This window comes from Neofelis nebulosa, chromosome 5 (genome assembly GCF_028018385.1).
Source record: "Neofelis nebulosa isolate mNeoNeb1 chromosome 5, mNeoNeb1.pri, whole genome shotgun sequence".
Classification (NCBI taxonomy): domain Eukaryota; kingdom Metazoa; phylum Chordata; class Mammalia; order Carnivora; family Felidae; genus Neofelis; species Neofelis nebulosa.
The window spans coordinates 111,918,450-111,938,203 of NC_080786.1; the positions used below are offsets into that span (position 1 = coordinate 111,918,450).

The following is a 19,754-nucleotide window of genomic DNA, read 5'->3' on the forward strand; positions in this document are numbered from 1 at the left end:
CACATGTTATAGCATCAAGGATAAGCAATTGCTCCACTGCAGAATACTTCTTAATACTCAGTAGCTTTGCCCAGTTTATGGAGCCATAAATATCAAGGAATTATGTTTCACAATTAACATTCTGTAATGGTTAGGCCTAACTTTTTTTGTTGATCTTGAGCTGGCTGGGGATGCTGTGTGTTTTGGATAAACTTGCATTTTGGCTACGGTTTGGAAGGTTTGCCTGACACTCTTAAGTGTCACTTAAAACCTGCCAAAAAAAATGGCTTTTACCTTTTAGGAAGAATGTGCCAACCAATGTTTGCCAAAGGCTCTTGTATTCTGGAAGAAATTCTACTTGTAAGTAAATTTGCCTTACTGAAATTCCTCCCTTGGGCTCCTCCATGTACCTATTTTTAAAGTGTAATGTCATCAAAAAGGGAGATGGGAAAGACTTATTTTATTATCTGTCATTGGATTTCTACTAGAGTGTATCCTGTTCATTTTCTCACTTTAGAATGACTTATATACACTTCTAAAAAAGCTTAGGTGCAAGGATCTCGAAGAACATTTGATACAAGGACAGGTTCATGCTCATTTACTCAAGGCGGAGTGCCAACAGCCTCTAACACCCAGACTGGATCCTAGGCCAGTCTATGCTGTAGATGAGATTTCCAATACTCTCCTATAGAGGGTTTGGTCTGGGAATGGATGAATCCCATTTAATTCCGTTTTAAGTTCTTATTTTTCTCCCTTTACTCATTTCCATCCATAGCTACTCAACAGCTATGGCCAGATAGAATGATGACAATGGAAAAAAGGCTGCCCTTGAGCAGGAGGTCAGAAGTGGTAAGGGTGATTAAACTGATGTAAGCTTAAGGCAAACTTGAGTCTTGGACATGGAGCTAAGAATCTTAGAATTGAGAGGGTGGTCCAAAAATCAAGTTCTGGAGCTGCAGCCTGTCAATTATTCAACCTTTTGTTTAACTCTTCAGGCTGGTAATCCCCTCACCAAAGAGTACAGAGAATAGGTGGGAAATGTAGACCACATAAAAACCACTGAAAGATAGAGATAAAGATCTGTTAGTACTCAGTCAATGTCAGTGAATGATATAACTATGTAGGCAGTGAGAACTGAATTGCTACATCAGAGGAAAAGAGTGTGTTAGACAAGAATGGTTCCCTTTTGGGGTGCCTGGGTGGCTCAGTCGGTTAAGCGTCTGACTTCGGCTCAGGTCATGATCTCGCGGTCCGTGAGTTCGAGCCCTGTGTTGGGCTCTGTGCTGACAGCTCAGAGCCTGGAGCCTGCTTCAGATTCTGTGTCTCCTTCTCTCTCTGACCCTCCCCCGTTCATGCTCCGTCTCTCTCTGTCTCAAAAATAAATAAACATTAAAAAAAAAAAAAAAAGAATGGTTCCCTCTTGTCATTTTGGTTACGTTTCACCTGATACCATGGTTTTATATATATATATGTATGTATATATATTTATATATGTATACATACGTATATACATATACATATATATACATATATGTGTATATATGTATGTATATATATAAATATATATATACACAAATATATACATATATATATACAAATAGAAAGAAGAGATTCCTTTCCTTCCTTAGCTTTAATCATTTATTCAGGCTTTTGTGTATTCATTCATTCATTCAGCGAGGATTTGTTCAGTGCTAAGTATGTGCCAAGTACAGTGGCAATTGCCGGGGACACAACAATAATGAAGACAGGCCCCTGTCTTTATATAGTTTATACACTATTAAATTTCACTGCTTCTTCTTCTACACAAATGATCAGAGCTCATTAGTATCCATCAGACAAGCCAAAATGTTGAAAAGGAGCTGTTCTCTCTGTATAAGTGGGGCCTGATAAAGGAACTACATTTCCTTGGACTTTGGTGTCCCTTTTGTTTTTTCTGCATATGAATCAAAAAATTTCTGTGTCCATTTAAAAACTACTGTTTACTCAGTTTTGGCTCCATCTCAGATTTACTGGTGACTTTGGCTAAGTCTTTGTACTCCAAAAGTGTTTTCTTGCTCTTATCAATCATGCATGGGTGATGTGATGACACTGTCCCCAAACTTTTGAGGCCGGGCTCAGTACAACACAGCTGCCTGCGTGTTCAAGACTGTGGTTCCCACAAAAGAGCCACTGGCTCAAACCCAGCACATTTCTTCCCTGATTCCACTGTAACATTTCTTTCTCAAGAGTATAAATCTCAGGCCGATATTTAACATTCCTTTGAAATGAACCGTGGACTTGTACCTTGTACTTCTTGAGAGCGGGGAGAGCTATGCTTCCATTACTCATATTTATAAAACATGTCCTAAACAGAAGGCATGATTTCATAATTCTCTAGTTATGGGTTTTTGAAACTCTTTTACAAAAGAACATTTAGAAACATCACACCAGCTTAGGCTGCTTTGTCTAGTTTAGAATTCTATCTCAGAGTGGGACTCCATGTGATAGCAGAGTATCATTGTTGCTATACATGGCTCATTCTTTCAAAAGTGGTAATGTAGCTTAACGATTCTTGAATTTAAAATTCTGAAATCAGATTAACTAGTGTAATTAGAAGGTTACAAGGTTTAGGAAACTAATTCTACCTCAGGCTCCCCTATTTTGGAAAATGATATTACTACTTATCTAGTTGCTCAGGCTCAAAGCTTAGGAGATATTCTGGGTTTTTTTCCCCATCAAAAATTCTGAGAGTTTATGTAGCCCTTTTTTAAATTAAAAAAAAGTGTTTTTGGTAAATGCATAATAACATTTTAAATTTAAGTTTTGACGTAATCTATGATTAAATGACATTGCATGATTCACAAGATAATGTTGAAAACTAATTTTATTTCCCTAGAAAATAGTCTCTCAGAGTTACTGCAGTTTTTGAGTACAATGTGATACAGTAGATCTCTAGAATTTATTCATCTTGCATAACTGACACTTTATATGCATTTGACAGCAACTTTCCATTTCCTTCTCCCCCCAATACCTGGCAATCACCATTCTGTTTCTGCTTCTATGAACTGGACTATTTAAGATGCCTAGGAGATATTCTTGATTTATCCTTTTCTCACTTAGCCAATATATCAACAAGTTTTAGGACCTCTCCATAAAGATACATCCTGAGCCACTATTATTAAGGCACCAGCATATTTTGCCTGGACTGTTGTTACAGTAGTTTAACTAGAGTGTCTGCCTCCACTCTTGGCCTGAGTCTAATCTGCCCAGAGAAACCAGAATGATGATTTAAAGATGCAGACCAATAAAGACATCCTGTCAATACCCTCCTGTGCCTCCCTACTGAAGTTCCTATGAACTCTGAGTTGCCTCCACAGCCTGCAAGGCATGCATACTATGGCCTTGCCCTCTTCCCAGACACCATCTTGTTAGTCAATGTGCTCAGGCCAGTGGTCCCTTGCTATTCTGGAACAAGCCCAGCTGGCTCCCAGCCCTGGGACTTTCCACTCACTTCTCTTTGCTTGAACTCCCTTTCAGATCTCTACATGAATTGGCCTCCTTCAGACGTGTGAACAAATGTCACCTCTTCAGAGAGGTCTGCCCTGACCATCTGATTTAAAACAATGCTCTCAACTCTCTTGGTTGTGGTTTTTCTTTATTACTAGACACAGTATTACATATTTATTTGTTTTCTAGTTTATTGTCTTCTCTTCAACAAGATAGAATGTAAGCTCTGAAGGTGGAATGTCATTTCTGACCTCCTTCACCCTTAAATCCCCTACACTTAAAACAGTGCCAGACACACAGTAGATTCTCAACACATGTTTGTTGAGTGAATTAATGTAGACTTTCTACTATGCTTAGGATCTAATTAATCTTCTAATTAATCTTTTTAATTCAAAGTATCACAAGGTAGTCATTTTGTGTCAAGGTTTTATTGTTAAAAGAAACTATAATTATGGGGCAAGCATAAACTAAAAATTGGGATATATGGACCCTCAATTATTTACTTATTTTTTGAAGCTTTTTAAAATTTCTGTTTCAATTTCCTTCACTGCTTTATTGCAAATAAAGTTGATAATAACACTTACCTAGCCTAATTCTGAGTTTGCTATGAGCATTAAATATATGCAAATATATTTGCAAACCTTGGTTTGCAAGCATAATTTGTTCCGGAAATATGCTAGTAATCCAAAGCACTTGTGTATCAAGGCGAATTTCCCCATAAAAAATAATGAAAACTCAGATGATTTGTTCCACAGCTCAAAAATATTCATATAAAAATGATTACAATACTGTAATATAACAGAAATAATGAAGAAAATACAAAATATAAGCAAAAATAAATTAATCTGCACTTACTTTTGAAAACCTTCATGGCTGGTGTGAGGGAGACGAGAGAGGAGGATTATTGTGTTGGATGACTTTCACTATCACTAACAGACTCACTGTTATTTATTGGCTCAAAGGAGTCTTTTTCTGCATGGGGGCCATTGTATATGCTCACACGGATGTTGACTACAGTATTAACCACTGTTATCATATACTGTATTTAACGTAACTGACAATAAGGCAGCAGAGGAAAGGGTCTCTATCTGCAGGCAGCCTGACCTAGAATGAAGCAAGCATTCCTAAGCTTACCCTTGAATGGAAAAGCAAAGGACTGTCCATAGGTGCTTTGAAGCAATGAAAAATACACTAGTGCTAGTTGTGGGTATCTTCTAACTTCCTGAAAAATCACTGATTTCTGCCAAATACCATGGCCTGAGACCAAGCATCCGAACATAGGAAACAATCACCCACAATCCCGCAGTGAGAGAGAGAGAGAGAGAGAGAGAGAGAGAGAGACAGAACCATTGGCTCAGTTGTGATCATGTGGTGTTCAGCATCACATACTACTTATGTTGCAAGACATTGCTCATTTATCAAGTTAAAATTTATTCGAAGTGTTTGCTTGTCTTGCAGAACACTCACTCGCAGAACAAGTTACCCACAATCCAAGTTTTACTGTACTTGGAATGAGATAAAAATCTATTACAGTGAGATAGTGATATTTTACTTCACTATATTTTAATTATTACCCTTTATTCCTTGAGCTCTGTCTACACGTTTATTTTCCTTCATGATCAAGAATCTTTATATCAGCATATCTTAGCATATTATACATACACAATACAAAGAAACCGTTAGTACTTTGTTTTGGTAGCCATTCTGTACTGTTTGGCCTATTGAGGTAAGAAATGGTTTAGTAATGGAAGTGTTAGATAAGAAGCTAAAAGGATTAGCAGGGACCAGGTTTTTAAATCCAAGCAAATCTCTGATCACAGAATTTGAAGTGAAGGGGGTTGAACTTCAATCCACCAGCAAAGATGTGAGTTTCCTGCCCTTTGGTGAGGACTCTTGGGAGGCTGGAACAGGCAGGGATGCAGAGTTCGGGCACACAGGCAAGTGCATCCGGGAAGAGAAGTGAAGCATTGATCTACTTCACTGCAAATGCCATGAGTGTTATTATTTACTGCTAGCACTGCCGGACAGTAGATCAGAAGATCAAATCTTCTGTCCTGGCTCCTTTCCCACATGTAGGACCATTTAAGAAAAACCAAACTGGTCACTGCCCATTGCTTCCACATTTCCTCTTGTGATCACACACACTGGATAACTCTTAACTCTAAAATCCAATCTGATTTTAAAGAATCCCCAAAGAATGTAAACTACATTTTTTTTTGTACTTTATAGATGAAGAAAGTGGAGCCCAGAGAGGTTGAGCAAGTTGTCCAAGGTTGCATAACAAGTTGGAAGTTGATTCTAAATTGTTGCTCTTTTTGTTGCATGACAATGTCTTTGGGTGGGTAGAAACATTTCTTTATTTACATCAGTTGATTTCATTTGGAAGAATCAGAAAAAACTCATTGCTTCAGTATGTATTTTATGAGTTTTTTCCCCAGATAATTGACTTGGGCCTGATAACTATTTACAGGTAACAATTGTTTTGGTAACTATTTTAAACTGCCAACATAAGAGAGGCTGGCTAGAGTAATCTCTCTCCAGGAGCTGTCTAGGTTCAATTCCAGCTGTACACGTTACTGGTTGGCAGCTTCAGGCAAGTTTCTTAATTTTTTTGTACATTGTAGTTATATTTTCTTTCTGGAAAAATGGGGATAATAATTGTATCTGTCTCATTGGGCTGCTGTGTGTAACAACATATATAAAGTATTAGAGCAGTGCCTAGTACACAGTAAGTGCTATATACATGTTTATTCGCATAGTATCTAGATATAAATGTAAATGATGCCAGAGTACATTAGAGCTTATTCTTAGGGGTTCTCATCTTGAATATAGTTTCATAACAAAAAAGCAGTGTCCAAATGAAAGCAGCATTTCATTGTTGTTTCTAGATGCAGTAATTCAAAACCATCACTAGATGGCAATTGTAATCCATTGTGACTTGAGCAGCAGCAGGTTTCAGTGGATGGGTCAAAACCCACAATCTATTTTCTGTGCCTCGCATGCAGCACTGTGAACTCAGGCTGCCTCTTCCCCACAAGATGGGCCTTAAACAAAACTGTTACGGTCAGCAACGTTTGCCTTCTGAGTCCTCTCCCAGGACTCACCCACAGGCTCTCAGTCCTCCTGATGGTAGCCTCACAGAAGCCTGGGTTCACTTGCCTCCATCCTACTGTGAATTTGCATTATCAGGAGTGCTCTCACCAAGGTGACTATGGGACAGTGTCACAAGATTAGAAGCTTAATTAGTGGTTCTCAAAATGTTGTCCTTCCACCTGCAGCTTCAGCATCAACTGGGAACTTGTTAAAATGCAAATAACTAGTACCCCATCTCAGACCTGCTGACCAGGAATCCGTGTTTTAACAAGCCCCTCCTGATGATTCTGATATCTGCTAAACCTTGAGAACCACTGAGATGAACCAATGTTTAGCATCATATAAATGTTGGCATTGGGCGGATCCTCAGAGAATATTTTGCACAGCCTGTTCATTTTGCCGAGAAGGTAACTGAGTCCAGAGAAGTTACATGAGCTGAAGACCACAGGGTAAGGTTTGTGGCAGAACCAGGTCCCAGGGTTTCCAAGGTCCATCTCCCAGCTATTCCCACCCTTATCCAATTTTCCCCTCAAAACTAAGGTCACTAGGTACACATTCTAGACCAATCCCTACTCATGAAGGAAAAATAACTTATCTTTTTATACAGGAGTGGGTTCATTCAATTGACATGTCTACAGGGATAAAAAAAAAATGGAGTGTGACGAATTTTCAGTTCTATGTGTCAGTGTGTGCGTATGTGTGTGTGCGTGCATGTGTGTGTGTGTGTGTGTTGGAAGTGAGGGAGGATCAAGTAAAAAAAAAGCCACATTCTCAATGGCCAGGAGAGGCATATGTGCAGGGTACCCTGGGTAACAGAAGAGTGCAACTAACACAGGTGAAGCGATTAAGGAAGATGCCTAAGAGGAGGAGCCTCCAGAGCTAAACTTTGGGTGATGGGTTGGAGTTCAGCAGGAGAAGCAAGGAAAGGACATTCAAAAAGAGAGATCAGCATAAGCAAGGGCATGGGGCCATGAAACTGTGGGGAATCACAAGAGATTGGTCTGATTGAGGGAAGTATGTATGTGGAGGAATTGTCATGTCAGAAATAATAATAATATTACTACTATTAGCAATAGCTGACATTTACTGAATATTAACTGTGTACCAAGTACTGCACTAAACATTTTACATATACTATTAATTTAATCATCAAACAATTTTATGAGAATCTACTCCATTCCTATTTTATAGATGACAATAGAAACACATGCACTGTTCTATTTTCCTTAAAATCAAGGGTTACTATTTCTATTTCTTGGCCAGATATTGAACTTGGAAAAAGAGCCTTGATATTTACTTGTTCCAGAATGTATATAACGTATAGTAAGTATATAATTTGAAGATGAGAGGAATATGTTTTTAATAATAAAATTTTATTATAAGCATATTTTTCATAAATGCATAAAATCAGGAGGCTTTTGACAGCCTGTCTTTTTTAACTCAAGGATTGAATGTTGCATTACTTTCTGGTCTACCAGAAACTGTGGAAGTAGCCAGTTTCTCATGATAATAGACTATTTGTGTCAGAAAAGTGGCAAAGAAAAGCTCATTTCAATTATTTGACTCACTGAAGAAAGGAAGCTAAGTAACGAGTGAATGATCTGGTCTGCTATCATTGGCTTTGTTATATTTTTTATTTTTGCTGTATAAGCATTCACTATGAATGTGCTTTTCACATATTATATGGATATTAGTCGATACTAGTATCTCTCCTTCCTTGTATACGAGTACCCACCACCAAACCAAAAATTCACGTTTTAAAGTTCTCGTAGGATTTGGAATACCTAGCTGTTCCTAGGTAAGCTTCCAGAAATTCTTGGATTCTTTGTGATATTTTTCAGTGATTTCATCTTTTTTCCTGAGAAATTAATTTTTCTGCTCCTTAGTTTTCTCATCTACAAAATATTGGTATTGGATGAGATAATCTAGAAGTCTCCTTTCAGCTCTAATGGTCTGTGGATTTATGATTTAATGATTAAATGGCACACAAAGCACATTTCTGAGTTTTCTTTATAGTAAAGTTTTCGTGTTGTTTCCATGAAAGAAGTTATCAAACCAAATATTTCTCCCCGAATTTTTAATTGGGATGCTTAGAATAGCTCTACATTTCCCTTTTTAGGATCACTAAGACCTTATCCAGCTCAAAGAGGTGATTATACGATATATTCCCATATGGCATTTTATACATCTCCAGGCTAAGAACTAAAGGCCAGTTTGAAGCAGATGCCACTGAAAATGATGGATGGCCAATTTGTTTCAAGGTGGAAGAGGTGCATCTTACATGATGCTCTGCTTTTCTGATTGCTGCAATAACAATTTAGAGTTCATTTTATAACCTTGATCTTTACAGTTGCGTTCACAGTGGAGGCTAAACCACTTTCTCAAGAAAATCGAGAAAACCTAACTCAGTTTTCACCTTTCTTGTCTAGAGAACTTGAATAGTCCACAGTTTGCTTTACCTTGAATCAAAGGAAGTGCAATAATCCCTGAAAGGAGAACCTATGAAATGTGTTATTATTTTGAAATTTTGTGATTGAGAAGAAAATTTGCATTTCACTCCTCTGATACGATTTTTGCCTGTCTTGATTGCAGTCAATTTGGAGTGGATTACAAAAGTTTTTCTTTTTACTTATTATAAAAGCAATGCGTGTTTATTCTGGAATTATTACAGAAAAGTGTAAATAAAGACATACAGACACCTAAAATTCTGCCACACACAGTTGGCTATTTCTTTTTTCTTTTTCTTTTCTTGTAGATAAGCAAGAACATTAAGAAATTGGCAACAAGTTCTACATTATATTTTGAAACCTTCTTTTAAAAATTAATATATAATTAGCTAAGTTACACAATTTTTAATCTCTACTCTCAAAGGTAACATATTACTATCATTGTATTAAAAGTTATAAAATTTTTTAGTTTTCAGTTTTGTCATTTTCAGTGCCATTTTGATTTCAATCCCTTTCTGTTTGTTTTCATCTCCTTTTTCTAGAATGTATTTAAGATAGTTTCAACCCACTTTCCTCTAAATGGGTATAATATATAGAAGAAAGCATACCTCTGAAATTCATATCACATTGTTTTGGAGGGTTTTGTTATTTTTTGTTTTGTTTTTAAAGTTTATGTATGTATGTATGTATGTATGTATGTTTGTATGTATGCATGTATGTATTTTGAGAGAGAGAGAGCACAAGAGAGTGAGTGCAGGTGAGGGAGGGGCAGAAAGAGAGAGGGAGAGAAAGAGAATCCCAAGCAGGCTCCTCATTGCCATCGTGGAGCCTGACTGCATGAACTCATGAACTCATGAACTCGTTAACTGACTGAGCCATTCAGGCGCCCCTGTTTTTTTGTTTCTAACATGAAACCTTTGCATTATAAACAATAGACAAGCTTCAATACCTGCCAGCAGAGCCATAAACATTTCTGTTACAATATATAGGAACATATTGTAACATAAGTAAGGTAACAATTTTATTGCTGCCTTTAGAAAGTGAACAGTAACTCCTCCTTCATATCATCTTATTTATAAGTATGTATTTTTCAAAAACATGTTCACAAGCCTACCAACTTGTGTACTCTTTGAGGGCAGAGCTCTGGTCTTATTATCCCATACTCCTTCAATGTCTAAAACTGTTCCTGATCCATTGTGTTTGCTGGATAAACATTTGCGGGGTTGAAATGAATTAAATGGAATCAATTCCAAATATTTTAATACTTTTGTGATAGGTTGCATTGTGATTTCAAATAGCATTGCAGTAAAAGGCAGCAATGGTTAAGAGTTTAGCTTCTGCTCCCTTTTGCTAATTTTCAAATCCCCAAATGAGATAATCTTGGTTTAACTCTCAGCATTGTGCTGAGTGCACATAATCAATGCCAAGTAGATGTTAACTTTCAGTGATTTGGGCTATTTTTTACTGTAATATATACTTTTCTCCCTAATAAGAACCCGTTTTTTCCTGAGGACTTTCTGTTGGATTTTTCAAAATGGGAATAAGCTACTTCTTTAGGGATTATATATAAAATGTCTTAAAGAGTTGGGAGGGGGAATAAAATATACTATGTTTTATGCTAAATTTATATATAATTACTATTTTACATTGCCTATATCACCTAATACTCCAATGTCTCATTCACTCATAATGTTTAATGGGAACATATTTTAAAATAAAGTGTGTTACAGAGTCATAAATATAATTTATAGTTCTTTCCATGGTACTTTTACTCCAAGCCTTTCAAGCATCCAGCAAGTCTAACATGACCCTTTTCAATGAATGAGCAATTTGAGGCATCAACTAATGAAGTCTGGATTTTCCCCTGTATGTGGAAGATATATGAAAATGACCAAATTATTGATGTGAATCTGCATTGCTCTAAGTCTGACAGAATATTTGGAAATTTGTGTCAACCACAACAAGACAGGTGCAAAAACAAGCCTAGTACTGTGAAAACTCTGAACAATGGAATTCTCTAGTCCAGCTCTGTCCAACAGAAACAATGCGAGCCATTCAAACATCAGAAACAATGAGAAACATGTATTACTTCACATTTTCTAGTAGCCACATTAAAAAATTTTAAAAGAAACAGGTGAGATTAATTTAATGTTTTATTTAACTCAAGATATCCCAAGTAATTATCATTTTAATGTGCACTCAATATAAAAAGTATTGAGATTTTCCATTCTTTTTTTCTTTTTTCATTCAAAGTCTTAGAAATCCCACATGTATCTTACACTCATAATACATCCCAACTGGGATTAGCCACATTTCAAGCACTCAATCACCACATGTGGCTCATGGCTACCATAGTGGGCAGTGCTGCTCTTGTAATTTCAGCTTTGGAGGCACCAGAGGGCGGCAGTGTGGGGCAGAGGTAAAAAGACAAGGACCAGCTTGGAATCATGTGTGCCTGTTCCTGGCTGTGACATTGGATATTGAAGTGACTGTGAACAAGTGATTTAGTGTCTCTGGGTCTCAAATTTCTCCTTTCTGTAATGGAGGTTGTTAATAATTGCCATACTCCTCATAGGAGGCTGGGTGGAGATTAAATAAGATATTGTATGTGAAAGTGCTCTGTTAGATCATAAAGCACCATACATATGTAAGGCATTATTACTCCTGTTATTGTAGATTTACTCTCATGACTTGCCCAAGGCCACATTCCCAGTTGGTAGGAGAATCAAGGATAGAATCTGGGGCTTCCGACTTCCAGCCATCTGCTTCAACTAAAGGCTGTTTGTACCAAGCTAACTTTAAGAAACAAAACAAAACAAAACAAACCCCAAACCTTTTTATTAAAAAAAAAAAAATAAGGAAGAGGGTGTCAGTAAGAAGTAAATCCATATTAAATAGGGTCTTATTGACCACTGTTATAATGCTCTGAAGTTAAAATTAAACATACAGGATATTTATATACTTATAAATCAGAATTATGACCGTTAAGGATTGGACTTTATTGCTGTCATATAACATAAACCCCCACATTCTTCAATGTTTCAAACAACTTCTAAATTGAACTGTGGTTTCCCCACTCGATTTATCTCCCAAATATAGTACAACCACAAGAAAGCCTTTCTGTAGTGGGCCTGATTAATAAACCAGATATGGATCAATTCAGCACGTTTTCCATGGATATTTTTGGTTACAGATGTAGCTCATTAATTCCCATGTGTGAGACACCTTGCTAGTGTGAATCCAAGAGACACATTAATCTCTAAACAAAAGTGTGACTAATTCAATTCACTTCGTACTATTAAAGTGCTTGCTGTGTGTAAGGCACATCAGGTATTTCAATGAGTGAAAGGAGTTTATTTCTATGATAATTGTCACTTAGAGATATTTATTATTTAAATTGAAGAAAGTATGGAAATTACCTACCAAAATGTCTATGACATATGATTCAGTAATCTATATTTTCAGAAAGTAAAAAGATGATCTGAAGGATAAATCCTGATTACTTAAAAATAATTTTAAGGGGCGCCTGGATGGCTTAGTCGGTTAGGCGTCCAACGTGATTTTGGTTCAGGTCATAATCTCACAGTTTCTACTGGGCTCTGAGCTGACCCTGCAGAGCCTGCTTGGGACTCTCTCTCTTTCTCTCTCTGCCCCTCCCCTGCTCGTGCTCTCTCTGTCTCTCTCCAAATAAGCAAACTTAAACAAATTAAAAAAAAAATAGACACAAAAATATTTTTAAAAGTGACATTCTTTACCTTTGAAGGGCACACAGCAGATTAGCTCTCACTATTTCCATTTTTCTAACTGTAAGTCAATCATGGTTTTCATATTTACACTTTTTTGGTTATTTTCTACATTCCTTTCAAATGAATTTCTTCATAGAACTTTAAAACCACACAAAATATTTAGAGCTTTACACTATGTGAAATTAGGCACAAACCAAGTTCATTTTCACTAAGAAGAGACACATTCAGAAAGTTCTTTATTCTTTTTTCTGTCAAAATTCCTTCTTAAAAATGAGTTTCAACTGGTTATTTTTATTAGAAAACTATCATATATAAGCTTCAAGTCTGCTGACTTGATGACTGTGCTGAATAAATGTAATTTCTATTTTCATTTGCTGAATCATTGCTGTTGACGATTGAATGAAATCATTTTTTGCATAACCTTTACATTTTATTGCATTTGCACCCTAGTTTAAAAACAAAGCTTAATTTTTAAAAAGTTCAATAAAGTGTATTTTTGATATTTCCACTATAACTTTATAAGCAATTCCTCTCCTCTGCCCTATAATAACCACCTCCTGCATTTTTATGATTTAGTTTAACATTATTATTGTAATTTTTTACTGGGTGAGCCCATCAATGTCCTTGGCAGCAAGATTTTGTTACAAGAAATCCAGAAGCTGAGCCTGTAGTTGATTGCAACAATTATAAAATTTCTCTGGATTGAGTTCAGAGCCTTACCCTGACATTATGAATGTAACAGAGTCATACCTCCTTCATCAGCTTTTCCAACATACACGATTGGTTTCAGTCCTATAAGCTGTTGCTTAAACGAACATATATTTTTTATTCAATGGTTTTGCATTATAAATATTTCATTTGATTAACATCTGGCTTTGATGGAATCCAGCCAAAATAATTAAAGGTACCTGTAGTAAAAATATGATACCTAAGGAAAATCATTAATGTACTTGCATTTCTTCAAAAATTCTGAATGAATTCATTCTAGACAGGATGTGGTCATGTGGCATTAAGGCCAGATGCTGTGCTTTTTCTTTTTGTTCAAGTACACCTTGAGCACAATGTAAGAATCTGAGGAATCTCAACTATTTACTCTTTAAATGACTAAATAAAATTAAATAGACTATGAAAAGTCATTGTACCATTGAATATTAGGAAATAATGAGTTGGGTGTCCAAAAGTCACACTTAAGACCAGGCAATGGTAATAAGCATAGGATGGCTGGGGATACTATGAGATAATGTCTACTCTTCAGAAATGAATGGTATTTTTCTTTCCAACTGAAGTTCAAAAGTTAATGATGTGCTTTATATTTTAATTGCTTCTACTAAGAGATGAATTAAGGGATAAGAAATACTGGCATGCTGTTGTTTTTAAATTGTGGATATATCAATACTGAATATGAATAAAACTGTACTTGATATATCACGCTCTGTTTCATAGATCCTAGATTGTTGTTAGGAAAATTTAGTATATGTCACTTCAGTCATCTGAAAGGAATCATTTCTTCATTACAGCTCATAACTTAAAACTATAAAGTATCAGCCAGAAAAAAAAAAAACACAAAAACAAACTTGGCCCAATTAAGAGTAATTCGATAATGGTAGGAAAGCACATACAGACATGATGGGAGATGATAAGATTATTTTAATTTTCCCATTTGCACTGGAATTATTTATTTTACAAATCTCCAGATCTTTTATTACTTAAAACCCTCTGCTGAATCATGAAAAGAAGCTTAAGTTAGCAATTTTCCTCTGCAAAATCTAGCTGCTAGCATCTGGTGAACACTTGGATACCCAGTCAGGTCCTATGGAAATAATTATTTTAAGACTGTATTCAACATGCCTGGGCTTAAAAATCAGCTAGAATCAGACTCTGCACATGTATTTTACCCTGGGGGATTTTAAAGGCTGGCATTAGTAGCCGTGGTCTCAAGGCTCTTGCAACAGTGAAGACGGGGATGGGACACAGGACCTGCAGGCAGGCCGGATACACCCCAGTTCTGCCAACCGCCCCTGTGTTCCCAGACAGCAACATCCTTCCGTCTGCACTTGGCCCATGGACCACCCAGCGACGGGCCACTGCACTGCCCTCCATTGCTTCTCACACTTACATTGAGACTTGGCCGGCCTGAGGAACCGAGAACCAGTGTCCTTGCTTGTGCCTTCCTGTGGCACTCCTGGGGCTGATTTCTGTCTCTTTACTAGATGCTGCTTCACTTCCTGAACAGCTTCTGAGGTAGAGAAAAGAGGATGCTTTTACTCAAATGGGAGACAACAAGAAGCTGAATCATTATCAAAGTATATTGTTTTGGGATCAAAGGTGAAATTATATAATAGGAATGTATAAATACACACTTCAAAAAAAAATTGCTATTATTTACCAGAATGTAAGCGAACTGTTAGGAGATATTAGGGATCCTTGTATACAGGCTAGAAGAGAATAATTTTTTGTGTTTCTGTGTATGCAAATATGCACTTATTTATTTTAACACATACAGTATATAGAATTTTTGTCCAGATAAGCAATCTATTGTATATTTTTATTGCTTTTCATGGTTATATTATGCGTTAAGTTCTTATTAATTTAATTCCCATTGATACACATTTGAGATAATTTAGAAAGGATTTGGCATTTGCTATAGAGGAAGAAAATTTATGAGGAAGTAATGCCTGAGGGAGAAAAGTTAGATTTACTTAAGAAAATTAAACTTTTCCAGCAACACATTTCTATCTAATTTGCATAGAACAGTATTTGAGTTAGAAATTATTCTTTGTTATTTATCAAGTCAGATCTGATAGAGCTTTAATTTGGCAACACTTTTGGGTTTCCATTTGACCTTTTGCTGTAATTTAATTAGCTGGATATACTTTAGAAATCATCTGTAAGTTCAACTTTTCAAATCATGTGGGACTTCTCTCCACTTAAAATCAATTTTCAGATATTTAACTCTGTGTTTTGGGTAATAGGTACTCTTTATTTTATTTTGGTATATTTCATAAGGACTTGGTTAGGAAATATTCTCTACACTTGTTGCTCAAATAAGATTTAAACAGGAGCAACTTCAGACATTTAGATCAATAATAAGATTGGTTGGTCAAGAAATAAGTGCAGAACTGGGTATCCAGTTCAAAATTTCTGCAATGTGATATAAATGATATATTCTGGAGTAGTAATATTCAGTAAAACTTTCTGTGATCATGGAAATGTTACATACTTCACTACTCAAGACGGTAGCCACTAGGCACATACGGCTGCTGAGTTCTTGAAAGGTGGCTAGTATGATTGAGGAACCGAATGTTTAGTTTTATTTCACTTTAATATTATTTGAATGTGTCCTTGTGGCTAGTGAAGGATATAGGTCTAGAGTTTTTCTGTATTCTCTATTTAACATGAAATGAAGAAGTACCTGAATGTCTTCTAGCTGTTGAATGTCTATAAAACATGTGTCCCCAAAACACAAGGCTTGGGCTCTGATGTATGCGCACAGGCCTGATGGCTGGATATAGCAACATTCTGAACTTTGGTTCAACGGGTGGATATTCAGACATAAATAAAGTCTGGGTTAGCCATATGTGATTTGAGAATGCTTTGTCTCTAGAAGGCCATGGGATCTCAAATTATCTCTAATAATAAAGTTCAATGATGGTAAATGGACTCAAGGGCTTGACTTTTCTAGTTCATTCCTTGTATGGTGTGATTGGCAGTTAATAAAGAGAAATATGAGGGAGATTCTGCACAAACAGCGGCTTCCATGAAAATGAAACTCTTCACAATCAGATTGGGTAGGAGGAAAAGGCTGATACACACTTCTGTACCTTTGCCCAAAGTATTCTTTAATACATATTCATTGAGCACTGCTATGTGCAGGGCACAGTGCTTTGTGTTGGAAACAAAATGTTGAAAAAAAAAAAAAACACAGCCCCCTCCCCTCATGGTGGTTAACTGTATTAGATAATACGATTTCTTCCAAGGTCTTCTTCCAAAATTCATTTTTTTCCAGGATATGGTGAAAATAAAATAGGAGACAGATACACAGAAGAGATAGAAATGCTGATCACTGTTACATGTGTATCATACATCTTACTCGTTTTATTTCTCTCTGCAGCTTTCACAGCCCTGCACCCAGTGAGATGACAAAATCAGTTTTTGAAATGCAATACTGGAAGCAGAGAAAATAACCCAAAAGACCTCAATGGCATTTTTAGAACGTGAGATGAGTATTGTCATTTAGCATTTACTGAGTGTTTACAACATATCTTTAATATGAGTTCTTTCCTATTAGCCAGAAGAATGTCCTTTACTAGTTTTTTGTTGCTGTTATGGGATGACACTTTTTTTCTTTGCCAGTTGAAACACTGTAAGAAAGAGTGCTACAATTACCATTTAAAAATGAATCAAATTCTGGGGGACCTGGGGGCTCAGTTGGTTAAGCATCTGACTTCGGCTCAGGTCATGATCTCATGGTTTGTGAGTTTGAGTCCCATGTGGGGCTCTGTGCTGACAGCTCAGAGCCTGGAGCCTGCTACAGATTCTGTGTTTCCTTCTCTCTTTGCCTCTCCCCTGCTTGCACTCTCTTTCTCTTTCAAAAATAAATGTACATTAAAAAAATAATAATAAATAAAAATGAATGAAATTATTCAATATTTAAACATGATTGCAAGACCTGAAAAGGACGATTAGCTCCATAGGCCTAAAGTAGATCATTGTATTTTAGTTCATTTTGAAAAACTGAGCCAGAAATGTGGCAAAGTATTAAGCAAGAACAATTTAGTTAGACTTCTCTTTTTTTTCTTTTTTTCTTTTGCCTCTACAGCAATTATGTAATTAAATGTATGGTTCAACCTGCATTTTTAGATGAACTTTCAAATGTGTCACTGATGGAAATTTAAGGATGAAAAGGATTAAAAAATTAAGTGAATTCGACTACAATACATAATACTCAAAGTATCTAAAGACCTTAAAATCATTTCTCCAAATATATTATTTGATAATGTCCCTGATTTTGTGGACAGGCACATTGAAAATAATTTTAAAAAATGCCTCACAAAACAATGCAGAACTCACAAAGAAAAAAAAAGAGATAAAGTTATATAAATACTGAAAAACCAGTTGCATATTAAAAATCATGAACAAAATTAAAAGGTAAAGCGGAGTTTGCTTTATTCTTTGAACAGTTCCAGCCTCTATGGAGGATTGAAAACATGGCCACAAGATCTTTGATCCTCTTCTGTGTTTCCTCCCATTTAATCTGGGAGGATTTGTGTCTGCTTTGACCAATGGTGCACAGTGGAGATGTCACTATGTAACTTCTGAGCTTGGGTCATAAAAGGCCACAAAGTTGCTTCCTTGTTTCTAAAATACTGCCCTTTAGAGTCCTGAGCCTCCAAGTAAGAAGTGAGACTACCCTGAGACCACTGTGCAGGAGCAGACACATGTTGGTGGGCCAGGTGGCAATGTTGGCAGAGCTTAGACTTTCTTCTATTCTTGCCAGCTCACTAAACATGTGAGTAAAGCCTTTTGGGGTCCTTTAGAGCAGCCAATCTGCCAGGCAAGTGAGGAGTAAGAGCAGAAAAAGCAACCAGCCCAGACCCATACAATTATGTGATAAAATAAAATGTTTGTTGTTTTAAGCCACTACATTATGAGGTGGCTTGTTATGCAGCAACAGATGAGTGGAGCATGCCCTCCTGAATGTATGATGTTTTTACAATGAAAATTTAAAATTTGAAAGTGAAATACATTCTGGAAAGTTATTTGCAAAAATTGGTAAAGACAGTCTTTTTTTTTTTTTTTTTTTAAGACCATGTTAATAGTTGTCTTATATACAGAGCTCTTACAAATCACCAAGAAAGGGGTGGCTGGGTGGCTCAGTCAGTTAAGTAGCTGACTTTGGCTCAGTTCATGATCTCATGGTTCAAGGGTTCAAACCCTGCGTCAGGCTCTGTGCTGACAGCTCAGAGCCTGGAGCCTGCTTTGGAGTCTATGTCTCCCTCTCTCTTTGTCCCTCCTCCACTCACGCTCTGCCTCTCTCTCTCAAAAATAAACATTAAAAAAAATTTTTAAAATCACCAAGAAAAATGTAGTAAAACCATGTAGGAAAATGGGCGATTAAGTGAACATACAATTCACGAAAGAAAAATGAAAAGACTAAAAAATATGCAAAAAATGTTCAATCTCATTAGTAAGTAAAGGAATGTGAATTAAACAATAGAGTTAAAAGTTTGGTTATCAAATTGGCAAAGGTAAAAAATTATATTTAATGTTGGTTTGGGTTAAGTGAGGGTACAGATGGCACAAATCTTTCGGAAAACAAATTGACATTACAAGAGTAAGGTTTTGAAAATATCCTATTATTTGGAGTGCCTGAGTGGCTCAGTTGGTTAAGTGTCTGACTCTTTAGCTCCATGATCTCATGGTTCATGAGATGGAGTCCTGTGTTGGGATCTGCACTGATAGCCCAGAGCCTGCTTGGGATTCTCTCTCTCTCTCTCTCTCTCTCTCTCTCTCTCTGTGCCCCTCCCCCATACACACTCTCTCTCTCTAAAAATAAATAAACAAACATTAAAAAAATCATATTCTTGGGGCGCCTGGGTGGCGCAGTCGGTTAAGCGTCCAACTTCAGCCAGGTCATGATCTCGCGGTCCGTGAGTTCGAGCCCCGCATCAGGCTCTGGGCCGATGGCTCAGGGCTGGAGCCTGTTTCCGATTCTGTGTCTCCCTCTCTCTCTGACCCTCCCCCGTTCATGCTCTGTCTCTCTCTGTCCCAAAAATAAATAAAAAACGTTGAAAAAAAAATTAAAAAAAAAAATCATATTCTTTGATACAGCTAAGAATCTAGGAATTCAAGTGACAAAGTAATGAGAAATGAGGTATAATAATATATAAAATATTTATCACAGTTTTATTTTTTAGGAGTAAAAATAGAAACAAGCTAAGTGTCAATCAGTACCATAAAATAAACTATATACATATTTTATATTACAGAATGTTATTTAAAA

The 19,754-nt window shown here is 36.5% G+C and overlaps 1 protein-coding gene across 3 annotated transcripts in view; it reads right to left on the minus strand.

Moving 5' to 3' along the window:
* The window catches only part of COL8A1 (collagen type VIII alpha 1 chain), a 153,124-nt gene that overhangs the window by 40,602 nt on the left and 92,768 nt on the right, over window positions 1-19,754 (minus strand). For 2 of the 3 annotated variants that reach the window (XM_058731629.1, XM_058731630.1), the window contains one exon: window positions 14,868-14,987. The exons of the other annotated variant lie outside the window; for it this stretch is intronic. The gene's annotated coding sequence lies outside the window, so the exon portion shown is untranslated. The remainder of the gene's footprint in view (window positions 1-14,867; window positions 14,988-19,754) is intronic. 3 annotated transcript variants of the gene reach the window in all.